General features: G+C 48.3%; 1 long non-coding RNA gene across 1 annotated transcript in view; it reads left to right on the forward strand.

The window, feature by feature from the left end:
* The first annotated feature begins 2,104 nt into the window (after positions 1-2,104).
* LOC137332181 (uncharacterized) overlaps positions 2,105-17,544 on the forward strand; it is a 40,687-nt gene continuing 25,247 nt past the window's right edge. Inside the window, exon 1 of the long non-coding RNA XR_010965613.1 lies at positions 2,105-2,611. This is a non-coding gene — a long non-coding RNA (uncharacterized lncRNA). The remainder of the gene's footprint in view (positions 2,612-17,544) is intronic.

Below are 17,544 nucleotides of genomic sequence, written 5' to 3' on the forward strand. Positions count from 1 at the left end.
CAAATGTTACACCCTTGTTCAAAAAAGGGTGTAAGGATAAACCCAGCAACTGCAAGCCAGTCAGTTTAACTTCAGTGGTGGGGAAACTTTTAGAAACGATAATCCGGGACAGAATTAACAGTCACTTGGACGAGTGTGGATTGATTAGGAAAAGCCAGCATGGATTTGTTAAAGGCAAATCATGTTTAACTAATCTGATGGAATTTTTTGATGAGGTAACAGAGAGGGTAGATGAGGGCAATGCAGTTGATGTGGTGTAAATGGATTTTCAAAAGGTGTTTGATAAAGTGTCGCATGATAGGCTTATCATCAAGATTGCGGCCCATGGAATAAAGGGGGCAGTAGCAACATGGATACAGAATTGGCAAAGGGACAGGAAACAGAGAGTAGTGTGAGCAGTTGTTTTTTGGACTGGAGGGAGGTGTGCAGTGGTGTTCTCCAGGGGTCAGTACTGGGACCACTGCTTTTCTTGATATATATTAATGACTTGGACTCGGGTGCACAGGGCACAATTTCAAATTTTGCAGATGACACAAAACTTGGAAGAATAGTAAACAGTGAGGAGGATAGTGATAGACTTCAAGAGAATATGGACAGGCTGGTGGCATGGGCGGACACGTGGCAGATGAAATTTATTGCAGAAAAATGTGAATTGATACATTTCGGTAGGATGAACGAGGAGAGGTAATATAAACTAGATGGCACAACTGTTAAAGGGGCAATGGAATAAAGAGATCTGGGGGTTTATGTGCACAAAGCGTTGAAGGTGGCAGCGCAGGTGGAGAAAGCGGTTAAAAAAACCATACAGGATCCTGGGCTTTACAAATAGAGGCATAGAGTACAAAAGTAAGGAAGTCATGATGAACCGTTATAAAACACTGGTTCGGCCACAATTGGAGCATTGTGTCCAGTTCTGGGCACTGCACTTTAGGAAAGATGTGAAGGCCTTACAGAGAGTGCAGAAGAGAATTACTAGAATAATTCCAGGGATGAGGGGCTTTAGTTATGTGGATAGACTGGAGAAGCTGGGGTTGTTCTCTTTGGAACAGAGATGGTTGCGAGGAGATTTGATAGAGGTATTCAAAATCATGAAGGGTCTAGACAGGGTAGATCGAGAGAAACTGTTCCCATTGGCGGAAGGGTCGAGAACCAGAGGGCATAGATTTAAGGTGATAGAAACATAGGAACATAGAAAATAGGAGCAGGAGTAGGCCATTCAGCCCTTCGAGCCTGCTCCGCCATTCAATATGATCATGGCTGATCCTCCACCTCAATATCATATTCCCATACCTCTCCCCATACCTCTTGATGCCTTTGTGTCTAGAAATCCATCTAACTCCTTCTTAAATATATTCAGTGACTTGGCCTCCACAGCCTTCTGTGGTAGAGAATTCCACAGGTTCACCACCCACTGAGTGAAGAAATTTCTCCTCATCTCAGTCCTAAGTGTCCTACCCTGTATCCTGAGATTGTGACCCCTCGTTCTGGACCCCCCAGCCAGGGGAAACATCCTCCCTGCATCCAGACTGTCTAGCCCTGTCAGAATTTTATATGTTTCAATGAGATCCCCTCTCATTCTTCTAAACTCGAGTGAAAACAGGCCAAGTCGACCCAATCTCTCCTCATACAACAGTCCTGCCATCCCAGGAATCAGTCTGGTGAACCTTCGCTGCACTCCCTCTATAGCAAGTATATCCTTTCTTAGGTAAGGAGACCAAAACTGCACACAATACTCCAGGTGTGGTCTCCGGGTATGATTGGAAAAAGAACCAAAGTAGACATGAGGAAAAACTTATTTACACAGCGAGTGGTTAGGATCTGGAATGCACTGTCCTGAGGGGGTGGTGGAGGCAGATTCAATCATGGCCTTGTAAGACTACAAATATGGAAAATACTGTAAAAACACTATAAAACTGCAAGACATGAAACAGGCTGCGAGATATGAAACAGTTAACCCCGGGTGCCGGTCAAAGAGACTCCAGTCCATGATCAGTTTTGGAAACTCATTTGTATCAAACAACGATCCCCTGGCGAAGACACATTAACATCGAGACAATGTATAATCATACTGAGCCTCTGAGCCATGCTCAGTCTCGGACAAGAACAGAAGGCCTTTCACACCTGAACAATGCTGTGAGCCAGGGGCCCATCACAGTGAGGAATACCGCATTGTCCTGATGCTGTGCAGGTAGTGGGGGAGGAGATAAGGAGTTGTCTCTCAACCTCACAGCTCTGCACAACTAAGGAGTTTTGAATCACCGAGATGCCCAGATGAAGAGGTGTGAATGTCAAGCAATCCAACAGACTGATAGCTGAAACCACAGATGAGGCCCAGGTGGGGGCTTGCATGACTCGAACACTATAAGAAGGTACAACAGCAGCACGTGGATGCTGCAGTCAGGTGAAGTCGGATGGAGACCAGTCACCTCCAGATCCAGGCCTACAATCAACTTCGGTAACAACCAGCCACGTGGGTGATTGTAAGTTCCAGGCAAACCACTAAGGGGTTTGCACTGCGGAGGCTGCAGTCAAGGGAAGAAGGACGGAAACCAATCATTTCCAGGTCCAGGTCTATGATCAGCATCGGTAACGACCAGCCGCATGTGTGATTGTAAGTTTCAATCAAATCATAGAAGGGTTTGTTCTGGGATTTTGTTGGTCTAATAAACTAACAAGTTTGGGTTGAGCCAAAGCCTGTTTGTCGCGTGCAATTTTGTTCTAGTAATTCCGAGGTCCAGGAACCGGTGTAAGGCGGAAAGGAACGGAACACCTTACAGCCTTCAAAAGGGAACTGGAAAAGTACTTGAAAGGAAATAATTTGCAGGGCTATGGGGAAAGGGCAGGAGAGTAGGAGTAGCTGGATTGCTCTTGCATAGAGCCGGCGCGGACTTGATAGGCCGAATGGCCTCCTTCGGTGCTGTAACCTTTCCATGATAATACAATACAACAGACTATGGGCCCCGACAACATCCCAGCTGTAGTGCTGAAGACTTGTGCTCCAGAACTAGCTGCGCCTCCAGCCAAGCTGTTCCAGTACAGCTACAACACGGGCATCTACCCGACAATGTGAAAAATTGCCCAGGTATGTCCCGTCTACAAAAAGCAGGACAAATCCAATCCGGCCAATTACCGCCCCATCAGTCTACTCTCAATCATCAGCAAAGTGATGGAAGGTGTCGTCGACAGTGCTATCAAGCGGCACTTACTCACCAATAACCTGCTCACCGATGCTCGGTTTGGGTTCCGCCAGGACCACTCGGCTCCAGACCTCATTACAGCCTTGGTCCAAACATGGACAAAAGAGCTGAATTCCAGAGGTGAGGTGATGGTGACTGCCCTTGACATCAAGGCAACATTTGACCGAGTGTGGCACCAAGGAGCCCTAGTAAAATTGAAGTCAATAGGAATCAGGGGGAAAACTCTCCAGTGGCTGGAGTCATACCTGGCACAAAGGAAGATGGTAGTGGTTGTTGGTGGCCAATCATCTCAGCCCCAGGACATTGCTGCAGGAGTTCCTCAGGACAGTGTCCTAGGCCCAACCATCTTCAGCTGCTTCATCAATGACCTTCCCTCCATCATAAGGTCAGAAATGGGGATGTTCGCTGATGATTGCACATTGTTCAGTTCCATTCACAGCCCCTCAGATAATGAAGCAGTCCGAGCCCGCGTGCAACAAGACCTGGACAACATCCAGGCTTGGACTGATAAGTGGCAAGTAACATTCACGCCAGACAAGCGCCAGGCAATGACCATCTCCAACAAGAGAGAATCTAACCACCTCCTCTTGACATTCAACGACATTACCATTGCCGAATCCCCCACCATCAACATCCTGAGGGTCACCATTGACCAGAAACTTGACTGGACCAGCCACATAAATACTGAGGCTACAAGAGCAGGACAGAGGCTGGGTATTCTGCGGCGAGTGACTCACCTCCTGACTCCCCAAAGCCTTTCCACCATCTACGAGGCACAAGTCAGGAGTGTGATGGAATACTCTCCATTTGCCTGGATGAGGACAGCTCCAACAACACTCAAGAAGCTCGACACCATCCAGGACAAAGCATCCCATGAAAGAATTGAAAAAAAAAATCTTGTAGTCAACATTTACCAAGGAAACGTGTCGCCATTTTGTGATTTCTTGCCTCTCCCCCTTCCGCTTGTAGATGAGGGTGATGATGTCTTTCCTCATGGAGTCTGACATGCTGCCTGCCAGAAGCACACCCCCGTACACTTCCAGTAGATCTGGGCCGATCCAATCCCACAGAGCTGAGTCGAACTCGACCGGTAAGCTGTCGCTTTCGGGAATTCTACTCTTCTCGAAGGACCAGATGGCCTTTGTCTGCTCGTCCAAGGTCAGTGGCCGATCCATGCTCCCCTGCTCACTGTTCTCTAAGACTTCCATGATAGAGGACAGGAATGACTGGGAGGCAGTGCTGTTTGTGGGCTTTACGTCGAGCCACCCGACTTAAAATGATTTGCTGATCCTCAGTATGTCGGCCTGTGAAGACGTCAGCGAGCCGTCTTCCTCCTTCAGCCTGCTGATCACAGAGGTCTCTTTGTGCAGCTTCTGGAAGAAGAAACGCGGGCACTTCTCGCTCTGCTCTATGGAGCGGACTCTGGACCGTAAGATGATCTATGAGGCCTCGGAGGCGAAGAGTGAGGTTTGCTGGCCCTTCACCTCTCTGAGTTCCTCCCCGACATCGACCCCCATCAACTTTTTTAAAATTTCAAGATATACTTTATTCCATAAAATTTAAAGATACACACGGTTTACACACAGTTCAAATAAAAGGCGCAAAGTGCAACACAGCAATTCAAAGCAATACAGTACAGATCGTATACACTATGATCCTATTGTTACAGTTTTACAACACAGTACATATTTTCTAATACATTCTGTGCAATACAGGATGGGGTTTCCTTACACGGTGGCCTTTCCCCATAGAGCCTTGTAGGTCGCGCCTTGCTTCAGTGCGTCCTCCAGCACCTACTCCTGGACCTTGGTCATGGACAGCTCCTTCAGCTGGAAGACCAGCAGGTTTCGGGCGGACTAAAGGGCCTCCTTCACCGAGTTGACGGTCGCCCAGCCGGAGGTGATATCTGTTTCGGTGTGCGTCCCAGGGAACAGCCCATAGAGCACAGCGTCCTGTGTTACCGAACTGTTTGTGATGAACCGGGACAGATACCAACACATCTCTCTCCACACCCTCTGTGCGAAGGGGCAGCCCATCGGGAGTTGGACAATGGTCTCCTCCCCGCCACAACATCGAAGGCAGCTCGCAGTGACGCTGAGGTTCCATGCGCGTTGGAAGGACCGCACTGGGAGGGCCTTTCTCACCATCATCCAGGCTACATCCTGGTGCCTGTTGGTCAGTTCCGGCGATGAGACGTTCTGCCAAATGGCATCGACCGTCTGGTCGGGGAAGAAACCGATCGAGTCCATCCTCTCCGTTCCTTGCAGGACTCTTAGTACGTTTCGTGTCGACCATTGTCCGACGGCCTTGTGGTCAAAGGGGTTCCTTCTCAAGAACTTCTCCACCTGGGACAGGTGGGGGGGCGTGGTCCAGCTGGATTGGACGTCCTACACCTGCTCAGCCAGCGTGGCCAGACCCAGCCTTCTCAGTGTTGGACAGGTAGAAACCCAGCACGTAGTGACACTTGGAGTTTGCGTACTGGGATCTACATATATCCTGAGGCAGCCACACACAAAGGCGGACAGGATCAGAGCGGCGTTGGGGACGCTCTTCCCCCCCTTTGTCTGGGGGCTTGTGCGTGGTGGTCCTGCGGACGCGTTCTACCTTGGACCTTCAGTCAAAGTGGAAGATAGCTCGGGTGACTCTGACGGTGGAGTTGTGGGGAATGGGCCAGACCCTGGCCACGTAGAGCAACAATGTGAGTACCTCACACCCTATCACCGGGTTCCTGCTGGTTATGGAGAGGGATCGCCCCACCCACGTACCAAGCTGCTGTTTGTCCTTGGCGATCCGCTCCTCCCAGTTCTTTTAGCAGGCCAAGGGCCCCCCGAACCAGATCTCCAGCACCTTCAGGTAGTCAACATTTAGCAAGGAAATGGGTCGCCAATTTGTGATTTATTCCCTCTCCGCCTTCTGCTTGTAGATGAGGGTGATGATGCCTTTCCTCATGGACTCTGACATGCTGCCTGCCAGAAGCGTACCGCCGTACACTTCCAAGAGGTCTGGGCCTATCCAGTCCCACAGAGCCGGGGAACAGCCCGTTGAGCGCAGCGTGCTGTGTTACCGAACTGTTTGTGATGAGCCGGGACAGATACCATCACATCTCTCCACACACCCTCTGCGCAAAGGGGCAGATCATCAGGAGGTGGACAACGGTCTCCTCCCCACCACAGCCTCGAGAGCCACTTGCAGTGATGTTAAGATTCCGTGCGTGTTGGAAGGACCGCACTGGGAGGGCCTTTCTCACCACCATCCAGGTTACATTCTGGTGCCTGTTGGTCAGTTCCGGCGAAGAGACGTTCCCCCCATCAACTTTTTTTTATTTCAAAATATATTTTATTCATAAAATTTGTAATGGTACATACAATGCAATTCAAGTCATGCTTCAAATAATAGAATACAGGTCATACAATTTACAACAGTGCAGACAGTATAATTCAACAGTCCCGGTACAATCAATACAGTTACGCACCATACATTGTACTTACAGTTTATGGTGTACAATACAAGGTGGGGTGGCCTTTCTCCATAGACCCTTTGTGTAGGCCGCACCTCGCCTCAGTGCGTCCTGCAGCACGTACTCCTGCACCTTGCAGTGTGCCAGTCGGACAGCTCGTTCAGCTGGAAGACCAGCATGTTTCGGGTGGACCAAAGGGCCTCCTTCAGCGAGTTGATGGTCTTCCAGCTGCCGGTGATATCTGTCTCGTTGTGCGTCCTGGGGAACAGTTCGTAGGGCACAACGATCGTAGGGCACAATGTTACCGAATTGTTTTGGATGAACAGGGACAGATACCATCACATCTCTCTCCACCCCCTCTGCACAAAGGGGCAGCCTATCAGGAGGTGGACAACAGTCTACTCCCCACCACAGCCTCAAAGCAACTCACAGTAGCACTGAGGGTCGATGCATGTTGGAAAGACCACACTGGGAGGGCCTTTCTCACCACCATCCAGGCTACATGCTGGTGCCTGTTGGTCAGTTCCAGCAACAAGACATTCGACCAAATAGCATCAACCATGTGGTCAGGGAAGAAAGCAACAGAATCCACCATCTCAGTTCCTTGCAGGACTCTGAGAACATTTCATGTCAACCTCTGTCTAACAGCCTTATCATCTACAGCTGAAATAGATCCTGCATACCAGTACCACCCACAACCCAATACCAAATAAAAATGCACAGGCATCAGCAATAAGCACTTTCAGCTCAAATATACACAACCAGTTGGAGATGTTCTCATCATTCTGCATTTCTAAATCGCACGCATCAGAAATGACTTCATGTTTATTAAATAGTAAATGCTTGCAAACTTGCAGACTCTTGTCAGACACTGAGGACATGGAACTAAGCTGTCTACTTAATATGCAAATTAGCTGTCAAAGTAAACCAAAAGCCATTAAAATGACAAAACTCTGCTGTTCGCATCCTATTTACTTGCTTAGTGAGAGCCTTTTTAGTCTGAAATAAAAATAGAAAATGCTGGAAAAGCTCAGCAAGTGAGGCAGCATCTGTGGGGAAAGAAACAGAGCTAACGTTTCAGGTCGAAGACCTTTCGCCAGAACTGGAAGATGTTAAAGATTTAAAGTTTTTAAGCAAGTACAGAGCCAGGGAAAGGGGGAGGGTAGGGAAGGGGAGGAAAGAACAAAAGGGAAGATTTGAAATTGTATAAGTGCTGCTGTTATTTCGCCCTCTAACTATAGCTTCCTGTTTCATAGAATTTTTTTTTTATTCGTTCATGGGATGTGGGCGTTGCTGGCAAGGCCGGCATTTATTGTCCATCCCTAGTTGCCCTTGAGAAGGTGGTGGTGAGCCGCCTTCTTGAACCGCTGCAGTCCGTGTGGTGAAGGTTCTCCCACAGTGCTGTTAGGAAGGGAGTTCCAGGATTTTGGCCCAGCAACGATGAAGGAATGGTGATATATTTCCAAGTCGGGATGGTGTGTGACTTGGAGGGGAACGTGCAGGTGGTGTTGTTCCCAAGTGCCTGCTGCCCTTGTCCTTCTAGGTGGTAGAGCTCGCGGGTTTGGGAGGTGTTGTCAAAGAAGCCTTGGTGAGTTGCTGCAGTGCATCCTGTGGATGGTGCACACTGCAGCCACAGTGCGCCAGTGGTGAAGGGAGTGAATGTGGTGCCAATCAAGCGGGCTGCTTTGTCCCGGATGGTGTCGAGCTTCTTGAGTGTTGTTGGAGCTGCACTCATCCAGGCAAGTGGAGAGTATTCCATCACACTCCTGACCTGTGCCTTGTAGATGGTGGAAAGGCTTTGGGGAGTCAGGAGATGAGTCACTTGCCGCAGAATACCCAGCCTCTGACCTGCTCTTGTAGCCACAGTATTTATGTGGCTGGTCCAGTTAAGTTTCTGGTCAGTGGTGATCCCCAGGATGTTGATGGTGGGGGATTTGGCGATGATAATGTCATTGGATGACAAGGGGAGGTGGTTAGACTCTCTCTTGTTGGAGATGATCATTGCCTGGCACTTGTCTGGCACAAATGTTACTTGCCACTTATCAGCCCAAGCCTGGATGTTGTCCAGGTCTTGCTGCATGTGGGCACGGACTGCTTCGTTATCTGAGGGGTTGTGAATGGAACTGAACACTGTGCAATCATCAGCGAACATCCCCATTTCTGACCTTATGTTGGAGGGAAGGTCATTGATGAAGCAGCTGAAGATGGTTGGGCCTAGGACACTGCCCTGAGGAACTCCTGCAGCAATGTCCTGGGGCTGAGATGATTGGCCTCCAACAACCACTATCTGTCTAAGGCCATCGCCAATAGGCTCAAGTCTGCTCTGGCATGGGTGATCCACCCCGATCAGACCTGTACCGGACCCGGCAGGAAGATCTCTGATAGAATTGTGCTGCTCAGGGATACAATCGCCTACATGCAGAACAGGGGGGTGAACACCTGCCTCATCAGCTTGGACCAGGAGAAGGCCTTTAACGGGATATCCCACATGTACATGATGGATGTGCTCTCCAAAATGGGTTTGAGGAGAGAATCCGCGATTGGATCTGACTACTCTACGTGGACATCTGTAGCGCAGTCCTAATTAACGGGTGGGAGTCAGAGAGCTTCCTGATCCGATCTGGAGTCAGACAGGTGTTGTATCGAGCCGTTTTGCCACGTCCATCAGGAAGGACACGGGTATCAGGGGGTGATGATCCCAGGCAGCGGAGACTCTCGTGTTAAGGCTTCCCTATACATGGATGATGTCACCGTCTTCTGCTTTGATCAGCAGTCGGTTTCCCCTCCAATGGACATCTGCGACTGTTCTGGCCTCGGGGGCCAGAGTGAACCGAAGTAAGAGCGAGGTCATATTCTTTGGCAGGAGGGAGACCTGACCCTTTGTCCCCTTCACCGTCAAGTCCAACCTGAAGGTGCTGGGGATCTGTTTCGGGGCGCCCCGACCTGCAGAAAGAACTGGGCGGAGTGGATCGCCAAGGCCAAGCAGAAGCTTGGTATGTGGGTGGGTGATCCCTCTCCATGACCAGTAGGAACCTGATGATAAGAGGTGAGGTACTTGTGGTGTTGCTCCACGTGGCCAGGTTCTGGCCCATTCCCCACAACTCCGCCGTCACAGTCACCCAAGCTATCTACCACTTTGTCCGGAGGTCCAAGGTAGAACGTATCCACAGGACCACCATGTACAAGACCCCAGACAAAAGGGGGAAGAGCGTCCCCAATGCCGTTCTGATCCTGATGGCCACCTTTGTGTGTGGCTGCCTCAGAATATGTGTAGGTCCCCAGTGCGCAAACATCAAGTGTGACTATGTGCTGAGATTCTACTTGTCCAACACACTGAGAAGACTGGGTCTGGCTACGCTGGCCAAGCAGATGTAGGACGTCCCGTCCAGCTGGACCGTCCCGTCCCCCACCCCCACCTATTCCAGGTGGAGAAATTCCTGAGGAGGAACCCTTTCGACCACAAGGCTATCAGACAGTGGTCGACACAAAACATTCTGAGAGTCCTGAAAGGAAAGGAGAGGGTGGACTCAATCGGACTTTTCCCGGACCAGACGGTCGATGCCATTTGGCAAAACATCTCAACCCTAGAACTGACAAACAGGCAACAGGATGTAGTCTGGAAGGTGGTGGGAAAGGCCCTCCCAATGTGATCCTTCCAACATGCACGGAATCTGAGCGCCACCATGAGCTGCCCTTGAGGCTGCGGCGGGGAGGAGACCGTCATCCACCTCCTGATTGGCTGCTCCTTCACGCAGAGGGCGTGGAGAGAGATGCGTTGGTATCTGTCCCGGTTCACCCCCAACAGTTAGGTAACACAGGACGCTGTGCTCTATGGACTGTTCCATGGGACGCACACCGAGACAGATTAGGGCGTTGGGGAGAGTTATAGAACAAAGAGATCTGGGAGTACAGATTCATAGCTCCTTGAAAGTGGAGTCACAGGTGGATAGGGTGGTGAAGAAGGCATTCGGCATGCTTGGTTTCATTGGTCAGAACATTGAATGCAGGAGTTGGGATGTCTTGTTGAAGTTGTACAGGGCATTGGTGAGGCCACACTTGGAGTACTGTGTACAGTTCTGGTCACCCTATTATAGAAAGGATATTATTAAACTAGAAAGAGTGCAGAAAAGATTTACTAGGATGCTACCGGGACTTGATGGTTTGACTTACAGGGAGAGGTTAGACAGACTGGGACTTTTTTCCCTGGAGAGCAGGAGGTTAAGGGGTGATCTTATCGAAGTCTATAAAATAATGAGGGTCATAGATAAGGTAGATAGTCAAAATCTTTTCCCAAAGGTAGGGGAGTCTATAACGAGGGGGCATAGATTTAAGGTGAGAGGGGAGAGATACAAAAGGGTCCAGAGGGGCAATTTTTTCACTCAAAGGGTGGTGAGTGTCTGGAACGAGCTGCCAGAGGCAGTAGTAGAGGCGGGTACAATTTTGTCTTTTAAAAAGCATTTGGACAGTTACATGGGTAAGATGGGTATAGAGGGATATGGGCCAAGTGCAGGCAATTGGGACTAGCTTAGTGGTATAAACTGGGCGACATGGACATGTTGGGCCGAAGGGCCTGTTTCCATGTTGTAACTTCTATGATTCTATGATTCTATGATAACTGTGGCTGGAAGACCATCAACTTGGTGAAGGAGGCCCTTTGGTCCGCCCGAAACCTGCTGGTCTTCCTGCTGAAGGAGCTGTCCATGACCGAGTGCTGACAACTGGTACACTCCAAGGTGCAGGTGTACGTGCTGCGGGACGCACTGAAGCGAGGTGCGACCTACACAAAGGGTCTATGGGGAAAGGCCATTGTGTAAGGCTGCCCCACCTTGTATTCTACACCATGAATCATAAAAAACGTACTGTGTTTGAATTGTAATATTGGGATCGCATTGTGTACAATCTGTATTGTGTTGGTTTGAATTGTATTGGTTGGAATTGTGATATTTACATTGTACTGTGTGTATCCTTAAATTCTATGAAATAAAGTATATTTTGAAATAAAATAAAGTTGCCCTGAGAAGGCAATGGTGGGTCTTCTCCTCACATTGCTGCAGTCATTATGGTTATGCTGTTCCCACAATGGTATTGGGTAGGGGATTCTAGGCTTTTGACCCAGCGACAATGAAGGAATGGAAATATATGCGCCAGTCAAGATGGTGCGTGTATTGGATAGCAATTTAGGAGGTGATGGTGTTCCAACAACATTGCTGCCTTTGTCTTTTTTGGCAGTAGAGGTCACAGGGGAGGGAAGTACTGTCAAAGTAACCTTGGTGAGTTGCTGCAGTGCATCCTGTAGATTGTACATACTGCAGCAGAGGGAATGTCTTCTATTCACCTGCATTGATATTATCATTTAAAGAAACGTGCTTTATAAGAAATATTTTATGTCAAGGTAGTTAAATCTTGGTTCACCCCACAAATTTCACACAGTGAGTGATTGTTATCAGTCATGCCATTTTGGAAAAGGTAAGAGGCTAGGTTCTCCCACACAGGAAAGAAGGAAGAGAGAATCCATGGGAGGTCCCTTCCTATGACAACCATACTGCAGTAGAGGTCAGGGAGCATTTTGGGAGCTCCACACTCTCAATGAGGGACCATGTAGGATATTACAAAGAATGAAGGACAAAATCTAAATTACCCAAGCCAAATCAAGCCCAGCCAGCCAGCCATTTGGAGAGTGCCCTATCTCTCTTTTATTGCCCTAGGACAGGAGTGCAGAATTCCCACAGATGGGGCCCAGACTTTTCACACAGGTTTCCTGCTGACTTCTTGGCTATGTTGGATGGGTTGGAGCCAACTTTAGCCAAGTCCCTCACTGAAGGGGATTATTCATGCAGCAACTTTTGGGCATTGAATGGATTCAAACCAGGGACACTATGGTATGAAATATCAATCTCTTGGCTGTGATGAGCAGGTAGCACAGCAAGGGACGGCACAGTACCAGTTGTTCGCCAGCTTTTACTCAATCCATAGTTCCATGGCACATTGCTGGACAATTAGAAATCGAGCAGATTCTAGTCTGCCTGTACCACCCTGCTATCAACCTCGAGCTGACCACACAGTGTTCTATTATGTGACGTCCAGCACTGACACATTCAGCGATGTGGACAAAGGAATTCCCTGCTCCAAACACTCAATTAATAGTTTGGTCTGCAGTCGATTTCTGGCGCCAAGAGCATTGCAGTCAGACACAGGACTGACCATGGTAACCACCCTCATGTCTAAGCTGTGAATGTAATCTGGTTTGGTTCCTCACTCCCTCTCCACACCCATGTACATGCACCAATACTACTGTCTTTTCAACTTGTGTTCCAGTCAAATAAATTGAATATTTGTCTATTTAATGAGTTGCTTCTCTGTACCAGAGAATTAAATAATTCAACAACAACAACAACTTGCATTTATATAGCGCCTTTAACGTAGTAAATCATGCCAAGTCACTTCATAGGAGCGTTATCACACAAAATTTGACATGAACCACATTTTAGGACAGGTGACCAAAAGTTTGATCAAAGAGATAGGTTTTAAGGAGCGTCTTAAAGGATTACAGAGAGGTGGAGAGTCTTAGGAAGGGAACTCCAGAGTTTAAGGCCCAAGCAGCTGAAGGCACAGCCGCCAATGGTGGGGCGAAGGACATCAGGGGTGCACAAAAGGCCAAAATTGGAGGAAACCGAATTCCCGGAGGTTTGCAGGGTTGGAGGAGATAGGGAGGGGCGAGGAGGAGAAGTTCAAATTTGAGACGTTGCTGGAGCAGAATCCAATGTAGGTCAGTGAGCACAGGTAAAGGGGACTTGGTGCGAGTTCGGATACGGGCAGCAGAGTTTTGGTTAAGTTCAAGTTTATGGAGGATGGAAGATTGGAGGCCGGCCAGGCAGGCATTGGAATAGTCAAGTCTGGAGGTAACAAAAGCATGAATAAGGGTTTCAGCAGCTGATGGGCTGAGGCAGGGGTGGAGAGGATTGATGTTTTGGAGGTGGAAGTAGGCGGTCTAGAATTCAAAAGCCACAAGACCTTTACACTGAGTGAAATGAAGTTTGATGCCATCCAGATAGTGTTGTTCAGTGATTGTCACTGGATAAACAGAGTTGTTTACATTAGTGATATAAAGCGCTTCGACTAACACTTCCAAAATTCAGGAACTCGATTAGGAGAAAAAGGAATTCATCCTTTAATTTCTTGCAGAATGAAGCTCCAATCAATTAAAAGTTAGAAGTGTAGATTTTTCACAGTGAAGTGATTCATCATCTCTACAAGAACGCTATTTATTTTAAGTTGTGGGTCTAAGCAGCCCATAAAATATTTTCATGGGAAGAATGGGATTTCATTGAATATTACTGCACAGAAGGAGGCCATTCAGCCCGTCGAGCCTGTGCTGGCTCTTTGAAAGACCTATCCAATTAGTCCCACTTCCCTGCCCTTTTCCCAATTTTTTTCCTTTTCAAGTATATATCCAATTCCATTTTGAAAGCTGCTATTGAATTTGCTTCCACCATCCTTTCGGGCAGTGAATTCCAATGGGATTTGTGACTCGTCCTGGCCTTGATATGACTTTATATTAAAGTTTTGAATTAGCAATATGAACAATAGATGGATGAAGTGTTCAAATAACCTTTTCAAGCTTGCAGGAAAGAGGAATCCATTTACTTACTGAAAAGAGTTTTATAGCAGTTACAACCTTCAAGCAGATGGTGTCTCCTGGATAGTTGAGTTCCAATGGGAGAAAAAAACAGAAAGAATTTGCATTTATATAGGCCAGGAAATTCCTCGGAGCTGCACCCTTTCCGGAAGCGTTGCAGAAACCCCATCGAGGCGCGCAGACTGAGTTTGCGCCGCCCTTCCGGTGAAGTAATGCTGACGGAGCGGGAGCAGCTCCGAGGAATTTCCAGGCCAAAGTGTCCATTCAGATCTTTGAGACAGCCAGTAGTCACTATTGTCATGTAGGCAAACACAGCAGCCAATTTGCATACCTCAAAGTTCCACCAACAGCAATGAAAGGAATAACCAGCTAATCTGTTTTTGGGGGTGTTAGTTGAGGGAAAAATATTGGCCGGGATACTAGGAGAACTCCCCGACTCTTCTTCGATAGTGTGAAGGAATCTTTTACATCCACCCGAGCCGGCAGACAGGTTTAACATCTCATCTAAAAGACAGGGCCTCTGACAATGCAGCACTCCCTCAGTACTGCACTGAAGCATCAGCCTAAACTATGGGCTCAAATCCAGGAATAGGGTTTGATCCCACAACCATCTGAGTCAGCGGAGAGAGTGCTAGTGTTTCCAATGGCTCAGTAGGAAGATATACCACTTGGTTTGGTGTCAAGACATACAGACCAGGAAAGCTTCCAGTTCAACCCCTGCACGTCTTGTCTCTGCAGTCAGGGCAGCTACGTTTAGCCTCTGCTCCCTTCAGCTATGAAGGAGGAAAAACAGCCAGATGTTCCCACGCTCAATTGCTATCGAGTGACCCCCTTCTGGCAAGTGTACATGGGAGGCTTCCTGGTGAAAATAGGATCAAGATCAGTCGTGATACCCTGCCCCCATCTCCACCAATTTGATAGTCTTTTGACACTCATTGTTCAGGCTTGTCGGTAAAGAATGGCCCCTTGTGTATGAGGTACTGGAGTGCTGGTGGCAGCTGTGTAGGTGTATCCCAGCATCAGTCAGCACCTGCAATAAAGGAGGATGTAGCAATGTTATATAATATGTTTGTATATATATTTGTCATGCAGATCTAATTGCTGATGGCTTTTAAAGACAACCTGGTTGCATCCACCAACGAGTTAATTTATCTTTAGCTCCTTTCTGTAATAAAAAACAATTTGTATTTGTAAAGCGCCTTAAACACAGAAAAATGTCCCAAGGTGTTCACAGAAGCATTATCAGACAAAAATGGACGTTGAACCAAAGAAGGAAATATTAGGAAGGGTGACCAAAAGCTTTGTCAAAGAGGTGAGTTTTAAAGAAAGCCTGAAGGAGAAGAGGGTGGTGGAGGGGTTTATGGAGGGAATTGCAGAGCATGGGGCGAAAGCGGCAGAAAGCACAGCCACCAATGGTGGGTCTAAGGGAGGGGGTGGAAATGGCCAGAGTCAGATGAGCAGAGAGTTCTCAAAGGGTTGAAGGGCTGGTGGAGGTTGCAGAGATAGGGAGGGGGCGAGGCCACAAAGGGATTTAAACATGAGGATGAAAATTTTAAATTGGAGTTGTTGGTGGTCCGGGAGCCTATGTAGGGGCAGCAAGGACAGGAGTGATGGGTGAGCTGAATTTGGTGCAAGACAGAATACGGGCAGCAGAGTTTTGGATGAGCTCAAATATATGGAGGGTATAGGGTGGGAGGCCGGACAGGAGACCATTGGAACCTGGTGGTGACAAAGGCTTGGATAAGACTTTCAGCAGCAGATGGGCAAAGGCAGGCAATGTTATAGAGGTGAAAGTAGGCATTCCTTCTGATGGAAGCTCAGTTCAGGTTCAAATAAGATGCATAGGTTGTGAATAGTATGGTTCAACCCAAGGCAGTGGCCAAGATGGGGAATGGAATCAGTGGCAACGGTAGGGAGTTTGTGGCAGGGAGTGAAGACGATGGTTTTGATGTTTAATTGGAGGAAATTGTGGCTCACCCAAGACTGGATATCAGACATGCATGCTGACCAAACAGAGGCAGTGGAGGGGCCAAGAGCGGTGGGGGAGAAGAGTTTGGTGTCACCAGTTCTGAACAACAGATACTACGTCTAACTGTTCCCAAGCTAGTGTCCCCAATCCACACTATTGCCTCGATTTTAGCTCGGGGCAGGATCGGTGTGTGGGTGGGGGGGCAGGGCAAGTGGCAAGCATGCTCCCGGGCGTCATTTACATATGCAAGTTGGGACTTCTGCCAGAACATGGCAGGAATCACTGCCAGGCCAGTGGGCGGGAACGGGAATTCAGGCGGGAGGAGGCCGCCGCCGTGATCCCACGGGAAAGGTCCCGGCACGAGATAAGTCCATCAGAGGAACCCAGGTGGGGAATCCCTGTCCGGGGTGGGGTGGGGGGGAAGCCCAGGAAAGGGGTCATCAAAGGTTTCCTTGTGGGGCCTGGAGGAGCACTCCTGCTCCTCCTGAGCCTCATGGAAACTAAAACAAAATTTGAATATTTACCTCATTGGGCCTCTTCTGGCTCTGGCTACTGTTCCCGACAGATTTGGCCTGGCGGGGAAGTTACCATTGCTCCCCCACCTCAGGTCATAGGTTAAAATGGCAGATCAGGCCCCAATGATGTCATGAGGGCCCAACCTGCATTTTTAAGAGGACGCAAACGGCTTGAGGCAGGCATATTTGATAGCTATAATTTAAAATTACAGTCAGTCAGATCAGGGCAGAAAAGGAGTCAATCCTCCATTGCATTTTAACTGCCCCCCCTGCCTTGTTTCTGCTTCTGGGGGAGTTAAAATCGAGGTCAATGTTTGCTCCTGTCAGCATCAAGCAGAATGAATAGTCTTGTGTTTTATTTAAAATAAAAACGCCAAAAGCTATCATTCATATTTAAGTGTCAACTTGGCTCACTGACAGCACTTTGAGATAAAAAGTTCTGGGTTCAAACTAGAGGCTTGAGTACATAATCTAGGCTGACACTTCAGTTAAACCAAAACCCGATCCATCTATTCAGGTGGACGTTGAAGATGCCATGATACTACTTGAAGAGCAGGGAGTTCTGCTGGTGTCCCAGACAACGTTCATATCTCAAACAATACCACCAAAAATCAGATGAATTAGCCATTTATCTCATTTTCTGTTTGTGGGACATTGCTGTGCACCAATTGACTGCCAACACGGCCTACATACCAACAGTGACTGCACTTCAAAAATAGAGGTGGGTCTTTATGTGACAGCTTCCATCGGGTGGAGCGAGCCCACCGCCC

The sequence above is a fragment of the Heptranchias perlo genome, chromosome 14, assembly GCF_035084215.1.
Source record: "Heptranchias perlo isolate sHepPer1 chromosome 14, sHepPer1.hap1, whole genome shotgun sequence".
Lineage (NCBI taxonomy): Eukaryota > Metazoa > Chordata > Chondrichthyes > Hexanchiformes > Hexanchidae > Heptranchias > Heptranchias perlo.